The sequence below is a fragment of the Ceratotherium simum genome, chromosome 18, assembly GCF_057802395.1.
Source record: "Ceratotherium simum simum isolate JZ-2026a chromosome 18, ASM5780239v1, whole genome shotgun sequence".
Lineage (NCBI taxonomy): Eukaryota > Metazoa > Chordata > Mammalia > Perissodactyla > Rhinocerotidae > Ceratotherium > Ceratotherium simum.
The window spans coordinates 58,885,446-58,908,937 of NC_141917.1; the positions used below are offsets into that span (position 1 = coordinate 58,885,446).

The 23,492-nt window shown below is 43.4% G+C and overlaps 1 protein-coding gene across 1 annotated transcript in view; it reads left to right on the top strand.

Annotated features, from left to right (window-relative positions):
• Window positions 1–13,464: 13,464 nt before the first annotated feature.
• Window positions 13,465–23,492, top strand: part of BRD4 (bromodomain containing 4) — an 84,428-nt gene continuing 74,400 nt past the window's right edge. Inside the window, 1 exon segment of the mRNA XM_087443679.1 lies at window positions 13,465–13,482. The gene's annotated coding sequence lies outside the window, so the exon portion shown is untranslated.

Genomic DNA, 23,492 nt, shown 5'->3' on the forward strand with positions numbered 1-23,492 from the left:
CTTGAGGGGCCGGCCGGGTGGTGTAGTGGTTAAGTTTGCACGCTCTGCTTTGGTGGCCCAGGGTTCACAGGTTCCTAGGCACAGACCTATGCACTACTTATCAAGCCATGCTGTGCCAGGTGTCCCACATATAAAGTGAGGAAGATGGGCATGGATGTTAGCCCAGGGCCAATCTTCCTCAGCAAAAAGAGGATTGGCAACAGATGTTAGCTCAAGGTACTCTTCCTCACTAGAAAAAGAAAAACATTGCTTTTAAAAAAAAATGTTGGTGGCATTGAACATCAATAGTCTAAAAAAGGATAACAAAACTACAGAACTGCTTTGTTTTTTTTTTTTTTGTAAAAGTAATACAAAGCCTGTTGCTAAGAAATGTAAATTTCCATGAGGCTCTTTAATTCCTCTACTCTATGTGAAGCAACATGAATCATTTTATGTTTTCCCAAACTTAGGCGAAACCAGGCCCTCTTTCCCCAAGATAGGGAGTAACTACTTGGACTGCACAAATGGGATGCATTCCTATTTCCTAAAATGACAGGAATAGTTGCAAGCTTCCTCATTGGGAACTACTATTTATCAGTTATTTCTCTTTATTTGTAGAGGAGAAGCCTGAGGAGGAGGTTAAGTAACTTTTAGGGTCACACATCAAAGATGTGGGGATACCCACATTAATACACAGGTCTGGGAGACACTAAAGGCCATGAACTTCCCATGGAGCACCTTTATTTAAAAACAGGTTTAGAGGGCCGGCCCCGTGGCTTAGCGGTTAGGTGCATGCGCTCCGCTGCTGGAGGCCTGGGTTCGGATACTGGGCGCGCATTGACGCACGGCTTCTCCGGCCATGCTGAGGCCAAGTCCCACATACAGCAACTAGAAGGATGTGCAGCTATGACATACAACTATCCACTGGGGCTTTGGGGAAAAATAAATAAAATATAAAAAAAAAAACCAGGTTTAGAGAATTTGGCAATCCCTGCTATTCCCAGACAAAAAAAATCTTAGGAATGGCAGCCTAATTTCAACTTCATGTAATCATATGGGCCTGTGTGATTTCCCTGGGTTTTTATGAAATTAATACAGTTGCTGAACGGGAAACAATATAATGTAATGAGCAAAGGGCTCATTGAAGGGTATATAGTCATTAGTGTTACTAAACTCTCTCTCAATTTGATTTTGGACCTTAAACCATTTTCACTGCCTGAAAGTGGTCCTTGCTCACCAGAAGTGTGACTAGTGATTAGAAGGGCACATTAGAGTTCAAGTAGAACTTCAGAATTAATAGGGGTACAGTAGAAGAGCCTTTTAGCATTTCCTATTTTTACAGTAGCCTTCTTAGAGGGCTCAATAAAAAGACAGGCATGGAAAAAAAGCACATGGGTGTGGCTTTGCACTGATTTAACACTGAGGAAGGCTCTTGGATAACAAAATTATCGAGCCACTTCATTTTATACAAGGACACTGAGGCATATGAGGTTAGTTGGTTTTCCTGGATCAGACCTACAGTCTATGTACCTCCTCTCAAAACACTATCTGTTGAGTGTATACTTCTACATAGATAAGAAATTAGAATTCAGTTTGGGGAACAATGTGGTGGCATATGGGGCAATCTACCCACTCTCATGGAATTGGTTACCGGAATTAAGTGAGATGATAAACACGTGGCACTATTGAAAAAGTGTTCACTAAGCTCAACATTTTTTCTTTTTTCTAAGGTAAAATTCACTTAACAAAATGAGCCATTAACCATTCTAAAGTGGACAGTGCAGTGGCATTTGGTACATTCACGAGGTTGTGCAACCATCACCTATATCTAGTTCCAAGACATTTTCCTCACCCTAAAAGGATACCCCTTACCCATTAGCAATCACTCCCCATTCCTCCTCCCCACAGCCCCTGACAATCACTAATCTGCTTTTTGTCTCTGAATTTATCTATTCTGGATATTTCATATAAAGGGAACCATATAATACATGACCTTTTCAGTCTAGCTTCTTTCACTAAGCACAGTTTGAGGTCCCTCCATGTGTAGCAAGTATCAGTACTTCATTCCTTTTTATGTATGTATATAGGCTACATTTGTTTATCCATTCATCCAATAATAGACACTTGGTTTCTTTCCACCTTTTGAGAATTGTGAATAGTGCTGTTGGGAACATTCTTATTTTTTTTTATTTAATTTATTTTTTTATTTTTTTTGTGAGAGCCCTGAGCTAACATCCATGCTAATCCTCCTCTTTTTGCTGAGGAAGACCGGCTCTGAGCTAACATCTATTGCCAATCTGCCTCTTTTCTTTTTTTCCCCAGAGCCCCAGTAGATAGTTGTATGTCGTAGTTGCACATACTTCTAGTTGCTGTATGTGGGATGTGGCCTCAGCATGGCCAGAGCAGCGGTGCGTCAGTGCACGCCCGGGATCCGAACCCAGGCCGCCAGTAGCTGAGCGCGCACACTTAACCGCTAAGCCACGAGGCCGGCCGGGGAACATTCTTAAACAAGAATTTGAGTACCTGTTTTCAATTCTTTTGGATATATACCTACGAGTGGAATTGTTGGGTCATATGGTAATTTGATGTTTAAATTCTTGAGAACTACCAAACTTTTCCACCACAGCTGCACCATGTTACATTCCTGCCAGCAGTATACAAGGGTTCTAACTTCTCCATACCCTTACCAATACTTATTTCCCATTTTTTCGACTCTAGCTATTCTAGTGGGTGTGAAGTGGTATGGCATTATGGTTTTGATCTGCATTTCTCTAATGACTAATGATGTTGGGCATCCCTGCATGTGCTTTCTGGTCATTTGTTTACCTTTGGGGAAATATCTATTTAAGTTATTTGTCCATTTTCTAAGTGGGTTGTCTTTTTATTGTTAAGTTGTAGTTCTTTATATATTCTGGATACTAGACACTTATCAGATATATGATTTGCAAATATTTTCTCCCATTCCGTGGGCTTTTTTTTTTTTTGTGAGGAAGATCAGCCCTGTGCTAACATCTGCCAATCCTCCTCTTTTTTTGCTGAGGAAGACTGGCCCTGGGCTAACATCCATGCCCATCTTCCTCCACTTTATATGGGACGCCGCCACAGCATGGCTTGCCAAGCGGTGCATCACTGCGCGCCCAGGATCCGAACCAGTGAACCCTGGGCTGCTGCAGCGGAGCGCGCGCACCCAACCACTTGCGCCACCGGGCCGGCCCCATGGGCTGTCTTTTCACTCTCTTGATAGAGCCCCTTGATACACAAAAATTACTTTTGATCAAGTCCAATTTATTTTTCCTTTTGTTGCTTGTACTTCTGATGTCATATGTAAGAAACTATTGACAAATCCAAGCTCATGAAGATTTACCCCTACATTTTCTTCTAAGAGTTTTATGGATTTAGGTCTGTGATCCATTTTGAGTTAATTTTTGTAAACAGTGTGAGGTAAGGGTCCAACTTCATTCTATTCCATGTGAACATGCAGTTGTCCCAGCATCATTTGTTGAAGAGACTATTCTTTCCCCATTAAATGGTCTTTGCACCTTCGTCAAAAGTTAGTTGAGGGCCGGCCCCGTGGCTTAGCGGTTAAGTGCGCGCTCCGCTACTGGCGGCCCGGGTTCGGATCCCAGGCACGCACCGATGCACTGCTTGTCCAGCCATGCTGAGGACGCGTCCCACATACAGCAACTAGAAGGATGTGCAACCGTGACATACAACCATCTACTGGGGCTTTGGGGAGAAAAAGGAGGCGGACTGGCAATAAATGTCAGCTCAGAGCTGGTCTTCCTCAGCAAAAAGAGGAGGATTGGCATGGATGTTAGCTCAGGGCTGATCTTCCTCACACACACACACACAAAAAAAAGTTGACCACAGCTACGTGGGTTTATTTCCAGACTCTCAATTCTATTCTATTGTTCTATATATCTATCCTTATGCCAGTACTACACTGTAGCTTTATAGTGAAATTTGGAATCAGAAAGTGTGAATCCTCCAACTTCCCTCTTCTGTTTCAAGATTGTTTTGGTTATTCATATAAGTTTTCATATTAATTTTAAGGTCAGCTTACCAATTTCTTATCAGCCAGTTGATAGTCTGATAGGAATTACATTTAATCTATAGATCAACTTGGGGAGTACTGCCAACTTTACAATATTAAGGCTTCCACTTCATGAACATGGATGTCTTTCCACTTATTTAGGTCTTCTTTAACTTCTTTAAGCAGTATTTTGTAGTTTTCAGTGTAGAACTTTTACACTTCTTTTGTTAAACTTATTCCTAAGTATTTTATTCTTTTGATGCTATTGTGAATGGAATTGTTTTCTTAATTTCATTTTTGGAGTGTTATATTGTTAGCATATAGAAATACAACTAATTTTTGTGTGATCTTGTATCCTGCAACTTAGCTGAATTTGTTTACTAGCTCTAATAACTTTTTGTTGTGGATTCTTTAGGATTTTTTTATGTATAAGATCATGTCCTCTGTGAATACAGATTGTTTTACTTCTTCCTTTCCTATCTTGATGCCTTATATCTTTTTCTTGCCTGATTGCTCTGGCTAGAACTTCCAGTACAATGTTGGCATCCTTGTAACATTTCTTTTTAAAGTTATTTAAGGGCTGGCCCAGTGGCGTAGTGGTTAAGTTCACACGCTCCACTTCAGCTGCCCAAGGTTTGCAAGTTCGGATCCCAGGTGCGGACCTACACACCGCTCATCAAGCCATGCTGTGGAGGCATCTCACATACAAAAATAGAGGAAGATTGGCACCGATGTTAGCTCAGGGACAATCTTCCTCAAGCAAAAAGGGGAGGACTGGCAGTAGATGTTAGAGCCAATCTTACTCATCAAAAAATATATATACATAAAAATAATAAAATATATAAAGGCTAATAAAAAATAAAGTTATTTATGTCTTCAGTAATCTTTCTCTTGACTGTGAATTCCATTACGTTTATGTGGAAGAAGATTTGTCTAGGTTCCTGCAAATACTCTAAATCCAGCCAATCCATTTAAGCCGGATTCTTTGAATAAAGAATGTAAAGTACATAACATCTCCTTTTGGGATCTAAGTTTATGAGTCATAGGTCAACCAGTTGGATATTTAGTGCCTGCAGGGCCCAGGCATTGTGGGTGCATGTATCATGTCTTTGCTTAGTAACCTGCCCACAGATACCCACTCAGGACAAATCCTCAACCTGCCCCACAGGAAATGCCTGGGGATTTTAGCTTCTCAGATGCCTACAAACATTTGCAAACATTTCTCTAAATAGGAGTGAAGTTAGAGAGCTCACAAATGCATGACAAATTTCCCTCATTTGCTGCCTTATATGAAATTATCTCTGCAAGAATTTCTCTTTAGAGATAACTCCCAAGGGCCAATGACTAACTTCAGGGTAACACAATGTGTAAATTATCTACTACAATGGTCCACATAAGGAACACTGTAGCCTCCTCAGAGAGACATACCTTCCTAATTTCTTTCCATTGGAGGACAATGAGACGATACTGATTATCTCAAATGAACTAAGACTACAACAATTTTCCCGTGTTTGAAATACACTTTGTCTAGCTCAACAATGGTAAAACCAGAGGAAGCTAAGGGAATATTCCGGGAGAAGGAAGAATTTGCTTGCTGCTATTCATCAACCCTACTAAAGCTGAAATATGTCTTCCCCAGGGAAAGGGTATATTTGGCCCCAGGATGTATGTTATTAGTTATCTATTGTTTCATAACAAATTACTCCAAAAGTTAGTGGCTTAAAACACATTTATCATTTTGCAATTTCTGGGAGTCAGAAATCCAGGTGTGGCTTAGTTGGGTCCTTAGCTGGAATTACAGGGCTGCAATCAAAGTGTTAGCCAAGGCTGTGGTCTCATCTGAAGGCTTGACTGTGGAAGGATCTACCTTCAAGGTTGCTCACGTGGTTGCTGGCAGAACTAAGTTCCTTGCAGCTGTTGGAATGAGGGCGTTAGCTCCTTGCTGGCTATTGACCAGAAGCCACCTCAGTTCCTTGCCACATGGGCCTCTCCTACATGGCAGCTTGCTTCATCCAAATGTGCAAGCTAAGAAGGCAAACGAGAGTCCAGCTAGATGAAAGTCACAGTCTTTTATAACCTAATCAAGAAAGTGACATCTCATCACTTTGGCCATAATCTATTCATTACCAGCAAATCACTAGGTCCAGCCCACACTCAAGGGGAGGAGATTACCCAAGGATGTGAATACCAGGAGGTGGAGACCATTGGGGGCCATCTTTGAAAGCTGCCTACAACACAATATTAGTATAATTCTAGATACAGATGCTCTTCTTATAAACACAGTAGATTCTAAGAGCCTGCTGCATCAGCCCATTTGTCTTGAAGATGAAGGGGACAAAAGAGATTTAAGCTTCAGTCCTGACATGTTCTAAGACCAAAGAGAGCAGGTTATTCCTACAACGCTTTAAAACAGGCCTACTGATGGGGTCTTTGACAAAATAAGTTTTATCAGGCATCCTTTCCTAAAATAGGCTGGTTTCAACTATGGTGAAATCTGTCAAGGCAAGAACCTCCTCTGCTCAGCAGGTACCAGAGAATGTTTTAGCAGCCAGAGAGCACCCTCAGTTGACCCACTGCCACTCATTCTGATGCCATGAAGATTCCCCAAGGCCTTGAACCTATAGCATCATTTGTGTCTCAGGACCAAAATTTGATCAGCAACAACTCACACCATGCTTAGACTCAAAATTTCAAATCACTAGCCTTCTGCATGAGTCTTAAACTGAAGGTATTTTGCAATGCTGCTCATTTCCTGGCCATACATTCAGAAGTTTGTCCATCTCAACTTCATCATTAGCAATTTCTATTCACTTCTCTCACTTAGGCAGTTTTCTTTATATATATGATTCATTCTATTTTCTCCTTAAAAAATGTGAAATATAACACAGAATACGCATGAAGCATAGGTAGAGAATTATTACAAAGCTAATTGCATAGTCAACAAGCAGAACACTTTTCAGTGAAGTAAGTCGAAAAAATTCTAGAGACCTGCTGTATAACACTGTGCCTATATTTAACAATACTGTATTGTACACTTAAAAATTTGTTAAGAGAGTAGATCTCACATTACGTGTTTTTTACCACAATTAAAAAATAAATGAATCAGCAGGGCCATGTCAGGTCTTTGATTTGGAAAATAAATTTAAAAAAAGAAAAGAGGGGCCGGCCCCGTGGCTTAGCGGTTAAGTGCGCACGCTCCACTGCTGGCGGCCTGGGTTTGGATCCCAGGCGAGCACCGACACAACGCTTGTCAAGCCATGCTGTGGCGGCGTCTCATATGAAGTGGAGGAAGATGGGCATGGATGTTAGCCCAGGGCCAGTCTTCCTCAGCAAAAAGGGGAGGATTGGCATGGATGTTAGCTCAGGGTTGATCTTCCTCACAAAAAAGAAAAGAAATAGAATACTGCTATACCTCAGAAACTGGCCACACACACCCACCCCCTTCATCCTCTCCTGATGATCACTCTCTCAGGTAACCAGTCGTAATTACTTGAGTTTTTCTTTATAGTTTTACTTCCCTAAAAACTTCAGTCTATTCTTGTCAGTTTTAGAAACCTACATAAAAATGGAATCATCACATATGCACATATGCCTTGCTTTTTTGGTTTCCCATTATGTTTGTAAGATTTATCTGTGTTGTTGTGTGTGGCTGTAGTTTGTGCATTTTCATTATATTACAATTTATTCATTCTACCATGCATGGACATTTGGGTTGTTTTCAGTGTGGGCTCTTGGGAACGGTGCTATTCTGAACCTTCCAAGTGTGTCAGCAAGAGTTTCCATGGGATTGGAATTAGTGGGCCATAGAGTATGCAGAGCTTCAACTTCACCAGATAAGGCCAAACTGTTTTCTAAAAGTGACTGAACCTTGGGGCGGCCCTGTGGCTTAGCAGTTATGTGCGCACGCTCCGCTACTGGCAGCCCGGGTTCGGATCCCGGGCGCGCACCAAGGCACCGCTTCTCCGGCCATGCTGAGGCTGCATCCCATATAGAGCAACTAGAAGGATGTGCAACTATGACATGCAACTATCTACTGGGGCTTTGGGGGAAAAAAAGGAGGACTGACAACAGATGTTAGCTCAGAGCAGGTCTTTCTCAGCAAAAAGAGGAGGATTAGCTTGGATGTTAGCTCAGGACTGATCTTCCTCACACACACACAAAAATAAATAAATAAATAAAATAAAATAAAAAATAAATAAATAAAATAAAAGTGACTGAACCAAACAATGAGCAGTATATGAGAGTTTCCACTATCATTCCTTCTTTGACCTCCAGACTCCTTCCTCTTGAGCACTTTTATCCCACCTGCAACTTTTACATTTTCTTTCCACTTTGAGACTGTTTTATCATCACTTCTTTTTTTTTATTGCCATTGTATGGCTCTTCACACCAGGTCTTCCAGTAATCAAATTATTTTGAGTGTGATAGTGAATGATGTTTGTAAAACACTTCAAAACTAAGCAAAACACAAATTAATCAAGTAGCAGAGACTAAAATCACCCTTAGGGTCATCTTGTACCTGTCTGTGGCTGACAGAATTGTAGTGCTTTACTCTGAAGCTTACCTTTGTTCCTAGTTTATGAGTTAAAAATTGGCAAGCATAACGTGGATACATGTCATTACACATTTGTCAAAACCCATAGAATGTACAACACAGAGTGAACCCTAATGTAAACAATTTACTTTAGGTAATAATAATGGATCAATATTGGCTCATCAACTATAACAAATGTACCACACAATGCAAGATATTAATGAGGGAAGAGGGAGAGGGGAAGAGAGGGGGTATATGGGAACTCTGTACTTTCCATTCAATTTTAATGTAAATCTAAAACTGCTAAAAAAATACTATTAATTAAAAAAAGTTGCAAGCAGAATAGCTTCTGTATAATGGTCAAGACATTTCCATTTCTCTACACTTGAGAGTCTTGAGCAGGGATCAGTAAACTACCACCTATGGGACAAACCAGGACTGCTGTGTTTTTGTAAGGCCTTCCAGCTAAGAATGGTTTTTATATTTTTTAAAAGTTGAAAAAAATTTAAAAGAATATTTTGTGACTCCTGAAGTTTACATGAAATTCTAATTTTAGTATCCATAAAGTTTTATTGGAACACAGCCACACCCATTCATTTACATATTAGAACTATGGCTGCTTTTGTGCTACAACTGCAGAACTACAAAGATTGGCAATGTTATAGAGATTGTACGGCTCACAAAGCCTAAAATATTGACTACCTGGATCTTCATAGAAAAAATCTGTTGACTCCTGGGCTAGAGAAAAGATGCAGGCAGTCTTCATGGAGTCAAGAGATCTGAGTTCTAAATTGTGTAAATGTGTGCTCTCAATTGTGTAAATGCATGATCTTAGGTGAGTCACTCTTCAACTTTAGGACCTAAGTATAAATTCCAGAATGTAACTTCATAGGCAAGTTCTCATTGGAAAGTGGGCATGGATTGAGGCCATAACAAATCAAACACCTCCAGCTTTTTCAAAGCTGATCATGCTATATAAATTTTATCCTTGCTTTTAAGAAAACACTATATAATTTTTTATCCTGGAAAAATACTGGTAAGTATGAAAAAAAATGAGAAATATATAAGGATGTTCGTTGTAATACTGATTATTGTAATGGAAAAACTGGAAATGAATTAAATGTATATAATAGAAGAATGGTTAAATAAATTATGATGTATCCATACCAGATAACATACTGTACGTTATCTCCCAATTAGGCAGATCTCCAAGTATTCATGTGGAATGACTTCTAAGATATATTAAATGAAAGAAAGCATATTATCAATTAACAAGTACAGAACGATCCCTTTTGTTTTACAATACAACTATTTCTTTATGTAGATACATATTGATGCACAGAATAAAGTCTAGACCAGTGCTGTCCAATAGAAATATACTGCAAGCAATATAAGTAATTTTATATTTTTTAGTAGCCATATTAAAAAAGTAAAAAATAGGTAAAATTAAATAATATATTTTATTTAACCCAATATATAAAAAATTATTTCAACATGTAATCAATGTAAAAAATTAATAATGAGATATTTTACATTTTTTTTATACTAAATCTTTGAAATGCAACCTGTGTTTTATGCTTACAGCACATTTCAACTGGGCCAGCTACATCTCAAGTACTCAATAGCCACATGTGGCCAGTGGCTGTCATACAGCACAGGTCTAAAACACATCACCTGTGCTGTCAGACAGCACAGGTCTAAAACACATCAAAGGGGCCGGCCCCGTGGCTTAGTGGTGAAGTGCTCGTGCTCCGCTACTGGCGGCCCGGGTTCGGATCCCAGCAGCACACCAACACACCACTTGTCCGGCCATGCTGAGGCCGCGTCCCACATACAGTAACTGAAGGATGTGCAACTATGACATACAATGATCTACTGGGGCTTTGGGAAGAAAAAGGGGAAAAAAAAGGAGGATTGGCAACAGATGTTAGCTCAGGGCCGGTCTTCCTCAGCAAAAAAAAAAAAGAGGAGGATTGGCATGAATGTTAGCTCAGGGCTGATCTTCCTCACAAAAAAATAAATAAATAAATAAAAAACACATCAAAGTGACAACAGTAGTTTCTCTGGTGGGGGAGGGGAAGGGAGAAGGGGGAGGCTTTATTTTTCCTCTATATTCTTTTGTTGTTCAATTAAAATGATTTCATGTATTACTTTCTTAAAAACGAATAATATGGGGCCAGTGGCACAGCGGTTGAGTGCATGCGCTCTGCTTCGGCAGCCTGGGGTTCACAGGTTCGGATCCCGGGCGCACACTGACGCACTGCTTGTCAAGCCATGCTGTGGCCGCGTCCCATGTAAAGCAGAGGAAGATGGGCATGGATGTTAGCCCAGGGCCAATCTTCCTCAGCAAAAAGAGGAGGATTGGCATCGGATGTTACCTCAGGGCTCATCCTCCACACACACACAAAAATGAATAATACATATTTAAAACCAGTCCGAATTATATTACGTACTTCATGTTTCATTCCTTAATATGTTTATTAATCTCTTGAGGGTTTTAGTAGTGCAAACACAGCAATAACAGGAGAAAGTAAAAGGAGCTCACTCAAAATGTGAACTTAATAGTTCACATTTAATATTTAATAATAACAAGACTTTTTATTAAACTGACTCAACTGGATAAACATTTTCTGAGTTTGAGCTATCTGTGAGGAGTTAGGCTATGCGTTCTGGAAGACAAAAAGAATGAGACATTGTTGTCCTAAAAGATTTTTGGAGACAGCTTTTGGAACTGCCTTTACAGTTTACATATTCTCTTCAGATTGGATCTGACTTCTAGCAATAGTGAAAGGCCCTCCAGTTGGGTCCAGTAAATCAAACTAGATATTACGATTTTGTCTAAAATGAAGTGTGACTCTAGAGTTGAACAAAAGATTTTATGTGACTTGCAAACTGGCAGCTCCAAATTACTACCCACAACATTTATTGTCAGCAACAACAATAAATTAAGTAGATAATTCAACAAGACAATTATGGGGAAGGGCGGCTTAAAATGGATACACTCTGGTTTCCTTAAAAAAAAAAAAAAAAGAGGTTGTTAGTCGTTATTCCATATTCACATAACCCTGCGTACCTACCTTACCTTTTCTGTTTCTGATCATCTTCCCCAAATTGCTGAGCATGCAAAATTAGGAGCCAGAAGATATTCCCAAACTTCAATATTCTGTAATACGGAATTGGAAGGAAGCTTAATAATGAACCAGTTACAATTACCTCCTTTATTTCTTGTACTTAGCAATTTGTTATCTCATGCTTTATTAAAAGAGGGTAAAATTGAGTCTTTAGTTTGCCCAGGGCCATCCGTAATTCACGACTGCCCTTGGTGAACTGTGATAGAGACAAAACTATGTGACTGCTATCCTTGTGTATCAGTATATTCTGAAAGAAAGGGCCGTCACGAAATTGTTAATTATCTAGACTTGTTAGAAGAACTGAGTTTGCTGTTTTTAAAAGATGTGACTAAAAATGCTCAGAGTAAAGACAAGGGCAAAAGGGAAAGGACATTATGTTTCTCCGCGTGAAAACTTTCACAGAATTATCATTTTAAACTGCAAGCGACCTAAGCCTCATCTCCCGTTTTATGGCGCTGACTTGTGGTTTGAGTCTTAAGGACAAGAAGGTCAGTTGGGGGACAACCGGAGGCAGCTCGCCCTAGGCCCGGCGTCCAGCACCTTCAGTCTGTAGATCCTAGCGGCGGGCAGTCAAGAAAGACGCCGCCTCGGCCCTGGTAACAGCCCCCTCGCCCCAGCGCTAGCGCCCCCATTGCAGCTCCCCTAACGTCCCAGCACCACCCCACTCCGGCCTCCTTCAGGGCCCTTCAGCCTTCCCCTCTGCCATCGGTCTTTGGGGGCTCTTCTCACCGTCCTCCGTCGCTCTGAGGGTCTATCACCTGGCGTCTCCTTCTGCATTCAAATCTTTTCCCTCAGGCCCAGCCTTCAGTCTGATGGGTCGGTCTGAGGGGTCCCCTGCCTCAGTCTCTGGGGTCCTTTCCCTCGGTCTGAGGGGTCCTCTGCCTCAGTCTCTGGGGTCCTTTCCCTCGGTCTGAGGGGTCCTCTGCCTCCGTCTCTGGGGTCCCTTCTCCCGGTCTGAGGGTTCACCCTGCTGGCCCCGAGCACCCGCCTCCCTCACTCACCTCGCCGCCGCCGGCTCTCCCGAACTCTCTCGCGCCAGGCGCGGTCGCGGGGCGGGTACGCCGGACGGCGGCGGCGCGGAGCCGCGCGCGCAGCGTGCGTGATGACGTCAGTGCGCTGGCGGCGGCGGCAGCGGCAGCGGCAGCGGCGGCTGGGCTGTTTGTTCTGCTCTCCCGCAGCCGAGGAGCCGAAGCAGTGGCTGCGGCGCCCGCGGCTGCCGGCGGTGCCCGCGGGGGAGCGGGGCCTGTGAGCGCGGCGCAGCGGCGGGCGCGGCGGGCGGGCCCCGGCGCCGCGCAGGCAGCCCGAGGAGGAGGCGGTGGCGGCGGGCGGCCGGCAGGGGCGGCGTGCGGCCTAGCGTCTCAGGTGAGAACCGGTGCCCTTCGGGACGGCGGCGGCGCGGGCGGCCGGCGGGGCTCGCGGCGCGGACGCGTCACCTGCATTGCGTAATGGAGCCGGTGCGCCAGCACCTACGCCGGCGGCGCGGGGGCGGGGAGGCCGGGCGACGCGGGCTCGGGCCTGCGGGCCTCCCGCGCCCCCGCCCCGCTCGCGTCGGGTCGGGGCCGCCTGCGCCGTGGGCGTCTGGGCGGCCCGGGGGCTCGCGCGCCCTGCCGTGGGTGCCGCCGGCGCCGGCTCGCCGGCGGGGCTGCGGGGCAGGGGCGCGGGTGGGGCGCGGGCGCCGCGGCAGGGCGGGCGGCCGGGGGCGGGCGGGGGGCGGGCCGAGGCGCCCGGCACTTCCTGCCGCCGCCATTTTGTCAAGAGAGGAGGAGGAGGAGGTGGAGGAGGAGGAAGCGGTCGCGCGGGGCCCGGTAAGTTCCGGCCCGGCGTGGTGGCGGCGGGCGCGCGGTCCTCGGCCGCCGTCCCCGGACTGGGCTCGGCCCCGGCGCGGGCGCTCACTTGGGCTGGGCCCGGCGTGCGCCCCCCTCCCCGGCGCCTGGGTCCTCCCGCCCGGGCCGGGGCAGCGCGCCCCCGCCCCATTTCTTCGTCTTTCCTGCTGTCTCCTGAGCTCCGCGGAGACAGAGGTGGTCCCCGGGCAGAGGGCAGAAGCTGCCGCTGCACGCCTGCCCAGAGACGGGCTCCTGGGAGCGGGAGCGGTGGTGCAGGGGAGAGCTTGGCCCCCTTTGCCCACCCACTCCCAAGCTGGCAGCCCCTCGCCCGGCGCTTTGTGTTGCTCGGTCGGTGCTCGCTGGCGTTCTTGCCACGGCCTCGTCTATTTGCGGTGTTGTGCGTGGTGGTGGTTTGGCGTGGGGATGTGGGGGAGTTGTGATTCAGCGAAATAAAATGACACCCCCCCCCCCCCGAAAAAAAACAAAAAACGGAAATAGCTCAACTTCACCCGACGGAGATGCCCCCGGGGCCGGGCCTTGGATGAAGATGGGAAATCCCACCGTGGTGTACTGGACAGTGTAAATACTTGTGTTCAGGCCCGTGGATGAGTCATGTGCTTTTGCTGAGTGTCTGATCTCTTTTTTACTCCAGACAACGCATTGTTTTTTGAAGTGTTGTTTTCATTTGCTTGTTTACTCGTTGAATGTTTCGTGCAACCTCGTGGGGCTTATGGTCTTGGTCCTTGGGTGTGTGTGTGAGGCAAGTGGCCTCTTGGAGTGTCTGCCTCGTGAGGGTTGAAGTGTCTTTGCTTACCTTCGAGAGGGCTCTACCTGTCCGTATTTACAGAAATCAAGTTTCAGGGTACCTCTAAGTCAGTGGCTCTTGAGTGCTTTGATAATGGTTGGGAGATTTTTATGAATGGGGCCGTCAAGTTCCTTAAATTGTTAGTCCTTGGAATTTGTAGTCCTTGGAAGTTGCGAAGAAAGCGATTCTCAGAAGGATTTATGAATGTGTTTTCAATTTCAAGAAGGTTTTGGGTGGCATCATCTGTTTTATGACCTTGCCAATACTTTAATAAAACACTCCTCTCGGTTTAATTTGGATAGGGATTATTTTTCCACCAAGGCATTGTAGAGAACCAACGGCTTCTCCCCAAAATCTTCAACCTGAGGAAGATAAACCTCTCAGATGGTTTGCATTGACCAAATGGAGAAGGAAAAGCCTGATCCTGAAACAAAATACAGTTATCCCCTGTTATCCACCATACCTCTTACCTTGGCAGGGAAGGTAGTATCTAAGGGCTCAAGCTGTGGAGTAAATTAATCTCTTAAGGTGGTTTTAGTTGGTCTTAACTGGAAGATGAGCCCACCTGTGTTTATCTTGCTAGAATTCAGCCCCAGCCGAATTGCTGAAGGTAAGGTACTTTGCCTACAGATGAAAGAACATGCAAGTGGCTGCATTTTAAGGATAGGTTGGCTATTTTGGGGTGCTGATATGGCTAGCTAGCTTCCATAGCTTGGATGTTACTGAGCAGAAAAAAAAATTATCTAAGAATTGCAAGAGAATCATTGACCACTTTGTAAAATTTCCACTAAATTATTGAATTGTCTAAAGGAATTTAGACTTTGTTTCCAGAAGTTGCCTTTTTGAGCCAGTTGTGATCTTTGTACTAAATTGCACTTGTGCTTTTGGAGGTGGGGGGGATGCAGTATTTTTGTGTTACACAATTCAGGTTATTGGATGACTTGAGATTTACAGATTCTAGCGGGATATTGAAGTCTTTTTCTTTCTTTCTTCTTCTTTTTTTTTAATTTAAAGCAAAAACCGTTTGGTACCTCACTGATTTGAAGACTCTGGGCTGTTAAATCTTCTGACTGCCCAGTGTCATCATCTGTTATGATTGTGTGGATGTAAAGTGCTTTGATTTTCTGATTTTGAATAAACTTGTAAAGTAGACTATGTTTTCCTCTGTGTTCCTGGCAAATCTATAAAAAGGAAAGAAGAGCTTGTCTTTGGAAACTACTAGTACTGTTTCATAAATCTTGGTGATTTTTAGTGTTTAGAAAAGACTGGGCATTTGCAAGATGAGAATTGTGGGGATTCCTTGCTGATGCTGATGTTTCATTTAATCATAAGAAATGAGTTTGTAAAAATGAAATTTCCTTAAATAATTATCTTTTTACTAGAAGGTAAGTGCAATGAGGGCAGAGTTTTGTTTGCTTGTCTTTGCCTATTTTTATTCTGTTGTATTTTCAGCGCCTAGAAGAACACCTAAAGTATTCTTTGAGTGAATAAACTGGAGAGATAATGGAGCAAGAATATGGCATGTCCATAATACCAAATGCAAATAGTTTTTCTTAAATTAATAAAATATTGTTAACAGTGGACATAAGTAGTCAGTAGTGACTTACAAGGAATGTGAATTTTAACTAAGATAATGTTAAGCTTCCTAGAAATTGCAGTAAACTTAATAGGCCAAGCAGCATGGCATGCAGCTGCTTCTGTGCACTGTCTACTGTACATTTCCCACTTAGCAGTTTGAAATGTGGTGAGTGGGTTTGGGCTGTGGTCCAACCCTGACCTGGGAAAAGTATTTTAAGAGGGAGATAAAGTGGGTAATAAACATATGGGTAGCATTTCTTAACGTGAGTCTCATATTGTTGGTAAAAACTTGATCTTTAAAAAATTTTTTTTTTTTTTTGTGAGGAAGATCAGCCCTGGGCTAACATCGGTGCTAATCCTCCTCTTTTTTTGCTGAAGAAGACTGGCTCTGAGCTAACATCTATTGCCAATCCTCCTCCTTTTTCCCCAAAGCCCCAGTAGATAGTTGCATGTCATAGTTGCGCATCCTTCTAGTTGCTGTATGTGGGACGCGGCCTCAGCATGGCCGGAGAAGCAGTGCGTCGGTGTGCGCCCGGGATCCGAACCCGGGCCGCCACTAGCGGAGTGCGCACACTTAACTGGTAAGCGACGGGGCGGGCCCGAAAAAAAATTTTTTTTTTTAACATGGAGCACTTTTTTTATATTCTGATTTCATGTATATGTGATGGGCTAATCCATCTCAACAGTTAGTTCCCGAGCTCTTACTATGTACAAGGCAAGACAGAAAGATATTTGCACAATGACTTTTTTGGGGTATGTACATTCTTTATTAATGTATTCATCCCCATTTATTGAATATAAGTTATATATAATTTGAGCATTGCATTATTGTAAAATCCTATCAGACATCTTTTTCAGTCTTTTTATAACAGCTTTATTGAGATAAAATTCAAATACAATTCACCAGTTTATTTTATTTTTGTGTGTGTGTGAGGAAGATCAGCCCTGAGCCAACATCCGTGCTAATCCTCCTCTTTTTGCTGAGGAAGACCAGCTCTGAGCTAACATCTATTGCCAATCCTCCTCCTTTTTTTCTCCCCAAAGCCCCAGTAGATAGTTGTATGTCCTAGTTGCACATCCTTCTAGTTGCTGTATGTGGGATGTGGCCTCATCATGGCCGGAGAAGCGGTGCGTCGGTGTGCGCCCGGGATCCGAACCCGGCCATCAGTAGCGGAGCACGTGCACTTAACCGCTGAGCCACGGGGCCGGCCCTACAATTCACCAGTTTAAAGTGTACAGTTCAGTGGTTTTTAGTATATTTAGAGTTGTTAGCCATCACCACTACCAATTTTAGAACATTTTCATTCCTTCAAAAAGAAACTCCTATCCATTCTCAGTCACTCTCCATCCCCCGAACCCCTGGCAACCACTGATCTACTTTCTGTCTCTCTAAATTTGCCTATTCTGGATATTTCAGGAATTATACAATATATAATTTTTTGTGTCTGGCTTCTTTCACTTTGGTATGATGTTTTCAAGGTTTGTGCTATAACATGAATCAGTGCTTCATCCCTTTTTATGACTGAATGATATTCCATTATATGCATATGCCACATTTTATGTATCCATTCATCAGTTGGTGGATACTTGGGTTGTTTCCACTTTTTGTCTGTTGTGAATGGTGCTGCTGTGAACATTCAGGTACAAGGTTTCGTGCGAACATGTGTATTAGTTTCCCTTGGATACCTAGGAGTGGAATTGATGGGTCAGGGTAACTAACTTTTTGAGGATGCACAATGGCATTTTAACTGCATTGATTTTCTAGTACTTTAACGGAGAGGTTAAAGAAAAGCTTAATGGAATGTGGTTTAGCCATTTAAAAGAATGAGGAAATGGAAGTACAAAGATGTCAGCATGTTGACATATAGTATAGTCTGCATGGTTTGATCCCCATTTGTTTTTTTAAAATTGTACATTCTTGGAGAACAGTTTGAAATGCTAGTAAGGCACAAGAAACAGTCTGGAAGATGCACCCCAAACTTGTGCTACTGTTGTTGTAAAGGGTGATTTTTAAAAAACTTAATTTTATTTCCAGTCTAAACAGGATACAACTGGTTAAACTTGATTAAACTGTATCCACTAGTTCCAGCGTAAATCATGGGATATATTCTATTCTAAAGAAATAAAGAGTGAGTCCAGTGTCAAAGTTAGGGCAAAGCAAACATCTGTCCCACTCTTGACCGAACCCTGAAGGGGAACAACACTAGTTGGTCCACGTCATTTGAAATTGAGATTCCAGGGACCGGCCCCGTGGTGTTGTAGTTAAGCTCAGGCGTCCTGCTTCCCGTTCGCCCACTCCGCTTCGGCAGCCCTGGGTTCGCCGGTTCCGATCCTGGGCTCAGATCTACTCACCACTCATCAAGCCATGCTGAGGTGGCATCCCACATAGAAGAGCTACAGCTCTACAACTGTGATACACAACTGTATCCTGGGGTTTTGGGGAGAAAAAAGAAAAAAAAAAAGAGGGGGCCGGCTCCGTGGCTTAGCGGTTAAGTGCGCGCGCTCTGATGCTGGCGGCCCGGGTTCGGATCCCGGGAGTGCCCCGAGGCACCACTTCTCCGTCCAACGCGAGGCCGAGTCCCACGTACAGCAACTAGAAGGATGTGAACCTATGACATACAACTATCTACTGGGGCTTTGGGGGGAAAAAACTGAATAAATAAAATCTTTAAAAAAAAAAAAAAAAGAGGAAGATTGGCAACAAATGTTAGCACAGGGCCAATCTTCCTCAAAAAAAATGAAGGAAGGAAGAAATGGAAATTGCAAGGGTTTTTTTTTCTTTGCACAAAAGTAGTGTGTAGTCGTGTTAAAGAATTTGGAAAATACAGAATGTTAAGATGATGTTAAATGTTAAAAATTCTCTCTTAATCTCATTTTTGTTCTAGTCTTTTGCTACATATGAGTAACAAAATTGGATTGTATGCTTAAATTTTCAAAAAATATTACATTGTGAACATTTCCAAAATGCTCTATTTTAAATGGTTACCTAATCTAACATATGAATGTACCGTAATTTAATTCTACTATTTTTGGACATGATTTTCAAATTATCTTTTTTTTCATATCTAGAAAGGGAATCACTAGACCAAAGGGTGTGCCTTTTTGAAAACTTGATACAAATTAGTTTTCTAGAAAAGTTCCATGAATTTCCATTTCTCCAATCACAGCTTGACAGTATCTTGTTTATAAGGGTGAGGTTTTTAACACTTTTTCCTCACAAACAGCAGTTGTGTAGAAACAAAATGTCGTCTTGAGTGTGTTCCCAGGGCTTCTGAGAAGCAGAAGTATCTTGAGATCTTGCCCTTTGACCTTTCTACTCTCTCCTGTTCAGAGTTGGACTTTGTTTCCTGAAATCAAGTCTTGGAATTCCTGGCCCTGTGATAGGAGCCCAGTGTTACCTGAATGCTCTGGGGAGGACTTGAGCAGCCTCTTGGTGTCCAGTCTCGTCTCATTTTTGCCTGCTTGCTTCAAAGACTGATACCACCACTGCTGCACTGTTAGACCCCATTTTGAATCCTGGCCCTGCTGCCTGCTGTATGTCCTTCAGCCTGTCACTCAACTTTCCCCCAACTTGACTTGCCTATCTTTCAGCTGAGGTTAAAATGTGTTAGTGCCCTCTCAAGGTTAGTTGCTTACTTGCTGTCGTTGCCCAGGGTGAAGAATAGAAAGGGAAAGAGGTAGCCAGATAGGAGAATGGAGCTGCTGAGGGCTAGGAAGGTGCATGCTTGGAAACCGTGTCACCAGGTGACACCAAATTCATCCAGTGCCTGCCAAACCCCCTTTATATTGTGTCTTCCTCCAAGTGAGCTGTGAGTGGAGACCAGTGGAGGAGGTAATTTAAAGTGGGGTTGGGGTTAAGTGAGGATTTGTTTTTATTTGATAATGAAGTTAAAGGTGGTGATAATAGGATTAGTGGAAATGCAGCATCCACCTTGGGATGTTGGCTGCAGAGTTTGGGGAAATAATCCAGTAGGGGAAGGTGGCCCTGTGTATCCTCAGGCCTAAAATGTAACTTATCCATTTCATTCAAACCTGGTTATCAACAAAGACAGTGACCAGGGTGCTGGAAGTTGCTGTTGGACTGAAGTTTTTCCAGAGTGCAACCACAGTGTCTCTCCATACCTTCCCTGGCTCCTTCGGCCCTAATTTGAATTGTGTTGACATCTGGGCTTGGTGAAAGGATTCTGGTCTCCAGGAAGGTGTGTATCATAAGTGAGGGCCTCCCTGGATGGGCCAGGGAAATGGAGTTCCTGGCTGGGAGACTGAGGTCCTGCTGATGGTCTTTGGGCCTGTTGACCAGAAGAACCAGTCAGTGCCAGTCACCATTACTAGAGGCCGTCAGGATCCAGTTCCATGTGGAATGCCTTTTGTTTGTGTTAAATCCAGTTGGAGAATATATTTCTTTCAGAGGTTGGTCAAATCTGAGCGTTTAACCACAAATTAAACCTACTTGAATGAATATGCCTTTTCTTCTTTTTGATCTGTGGCATATTTACAAATACTTGTTTTAGTTCACTCTAGGTATAGGCTATTTTGTGATCTTTTCCTTGACAAGTGTAGGCCTGTTCTGCCCAGCGTAGGAAGTTCCAGGACTTTGGGCTGTGGCGAGCAAGGTTGATTGGGCTTGGGTGGAGCTGTGTACTGGAGAGGGAGAACTATGGAGTCCACTGTCAGGGTTCAGTCCCAACCTCGCCCCCTTCTGGTCTTGACCTCGGGCGTGTTACATAATCTCCCTAAACCTCAATTTCCTTATTTGTAAAATGGGGTCTGTATGTTTAAGCATTGAGAGTTGGACAAAAGATGGGGGGCCTCCATCTGTGTTGTATTCAGTTTGGAGGAGGAAGGGAGAGCCTCTGATGTGTATTGTATTTGGATTGGTGTAGGGGGGAGTGCTTGCTTTGCCTTGCCTGAAGGACTTCGAGAAAAGCTGTGCAGGCCCCACTTTGCGTGTGGTCACCATCTCTGTCTTGGTGTCCATTTAAAGCTGAAACTCCGTATTTGTTCACACCATGGAAACAGTGCCAAGGGAGAGATGTTGGACTTGGTATTATGCAATTTCAAGAAACAGGAATTAGTAATTCCCGTGTGTCCTTGTGTGTGGCTAATGTCCCCAGTTGTCCTACCCTAGGCAATAACACATACATGTCTGCAGGTGAACTGGCCTTTGAGATTGTTTTGTTTTTTGTAAGAGAAAAGGAAGAGATATCAATTTGGGTATTTTGCACTTGAAACATTTCGACTCTGTTTGAGGAAATGTATATATTTTGTGGGAGCAGATTGTTATTGTGAGGGTTGAAATGGGAGAACTCCATGGAGTGTGGAACCTGCCAGTGCTGTGGGGGGGTGGGGAGCGAGAACTGGGCTGCAGGGGGAACACCGCCCTATGCCTTGGACCGGTCAAGTACCCTCCAAGCCTCAGTTTCCAATATTTAAAATGGGATGATAGGTTTGGGCTCCAGAGAACTTGGACCAGAATCTAGATTTTAAGAGAAAGTAGTTCTTACTTTTAATTCTGTGTTTTTCAAACTATGGGTAATGAAATGAATTTAATAGGTCGCACTTGTTTAAGGGAAAAAAAAAGCAAATGCCAAAGGGTGTCACACATTCAAGAGTATTTCATAAAACCTTTGCTTTGATTTTATGTATTGTTGTGTATATGGTAAAATGTGTTACTTCCGTGGGTCATGTGAGAACAGTGTGAAATAACATTGTTTTAGATAGTACTCAGTGGTAACTGTGGGTACCTTGATCGGTTTTTTTGTTTTTTTCTTTTTGGCCGTTTTGCAGTCTTTTTCTTCCTCACTTGCCCAAGGGTGACTGTCCTGGATATGCTTTCTAGTAGCAGGTGAACTGCGTTGGTTTTTAGTTTCTTTTCTTCCTTTTACCCATTGTTTGCTAGAAGCTTTGTAGGGGGTGGGGTGGGAAGGTGAGAAAGCATGTAGTGGTGAAGGATGTCAGTAGTTTGCAACAGGCAAAACAGGAAGTATATAAAGAGTGTTTTGTGTGTAAGGCAAGCTGCTTGTCCTTTATTCTCAGGTATTGTTCTCCCAACTTTTTAATTAAGATGTATATTCTTTCAGGAAATGGCTGTATTAGTTAGGTCTCTCTCGTATAAATAGCAAACATAAAACTAGTTAAAACAAAAGAGAATTTGTTGGCTAATGTGACAGGAAGTCTACAGTGTAGCTCAGGCATAGCTGAATACAGGGGCTCAAACAGGGACATCAGAGCTTGTTCTCTGTCTCTGATTTCCTGACCTCAAGGTCAAGAGTGAGTCTTCTCCAGTAGCACTCTGGTGGCAGAAGACTCCGGCTTGGATCATTGCCCATCCCTGACCTTGTGCAGAATGGGAATGCTGAACCATCTCACCTCAAACATGGCACCTTTAGCCTGTCTTGCCCTCCACTTGCTTACCCCAAGTAGTAGCTCCAGCAGCATCTTGCTCATCATTATGAGGCCTGCTAGATGGGATACTTTTGTGGAACTAGAAGTAGAGTGTACCCCCTCACTTCAAGCAAGAAATTTTGGGTATCTGAAAGGAAAGCTAGTTTTCTATACTAGGTCATAAACCAGAAATAGTTGAAATCAGCTTAGAATGAGTTATTCAAGAAAAGGGAAAAGTGAAGATGGTTGTTAAGGATATGTGTATTCCAAATTCTTTGGTAGAGGATTAAATGAAAGATATGGTTTATCTTACCAGGTTCCAGGTGCGGAGGGAGTTGCTGTGGGGGCTCTGGGAGGAGTCAAGCCAAGTGTCAAGAATCTCTAGGGTCGGGTGAGAGAACTCAGGCCACTATTGACAGGGCGCAACTTGGCCAGGAAAACAGGCCTCAGGAAGCACGGGAGTGAGTTGGGCTTAGACGACTGGGGAAGTGCAGGGAAAGACTCAGGTAAGAGACCAGGTAGATAAATTTCAGTAAATGCTTGCATGAATGAAATCATAATGGAGAACATTTCAGTAGGCTGGATTCATCTGACGTTCATGCATGCAAGAACTACAGTTGTAATTTTGCCATTTGCTAAGCTGTTTCTGTACTTAAGTTCTTGTAAAGTCTGCTGCTTGGCATTCCTCTAGTGTTGCTGAAAGCCTACTCAGATTTCCATAATCAAAAGCAAGTATTATGCACTGCTGGAGTAATCGTTTTCCTGTAGTTCTCACAGTTGGATTTATTTGGTCCTTTAAGGGGCTCAGAATAATTGAGGGTCCCTTGGCTGAGGATGAGACCAGCCCTGCTTCTCAGTAGAGTATAGGTTCTTAACTTGAGGGGGAGGTCGGAGGTCCCTTTGAGAATGTGACGAATGCTATGGATCCTTTCTCCAGAAAAATGCACATGCGTAAACATTGAACAGTTTTTTTGGGGTGGGGGCACTCCTCGTAACCCTAAAGCCTATCCAAGGAGTTGTTCTTGGATTTTACTTGAAGAATGAGAAATTTATTATTATGTTAATTAAAAGGCTCTTGATGGTTTTGAAGACTTGCCTTTTTGCATGCAGCCTGCTTTTGCAGACATTTACAAATTTATGAGTCAGAAACAATGTGGAGTGCCCATTTTGGTTTGTCCTCGAAGTTTTTACAGAGCTGGCAAGTAACCTTTGTGAGCACTGGTGC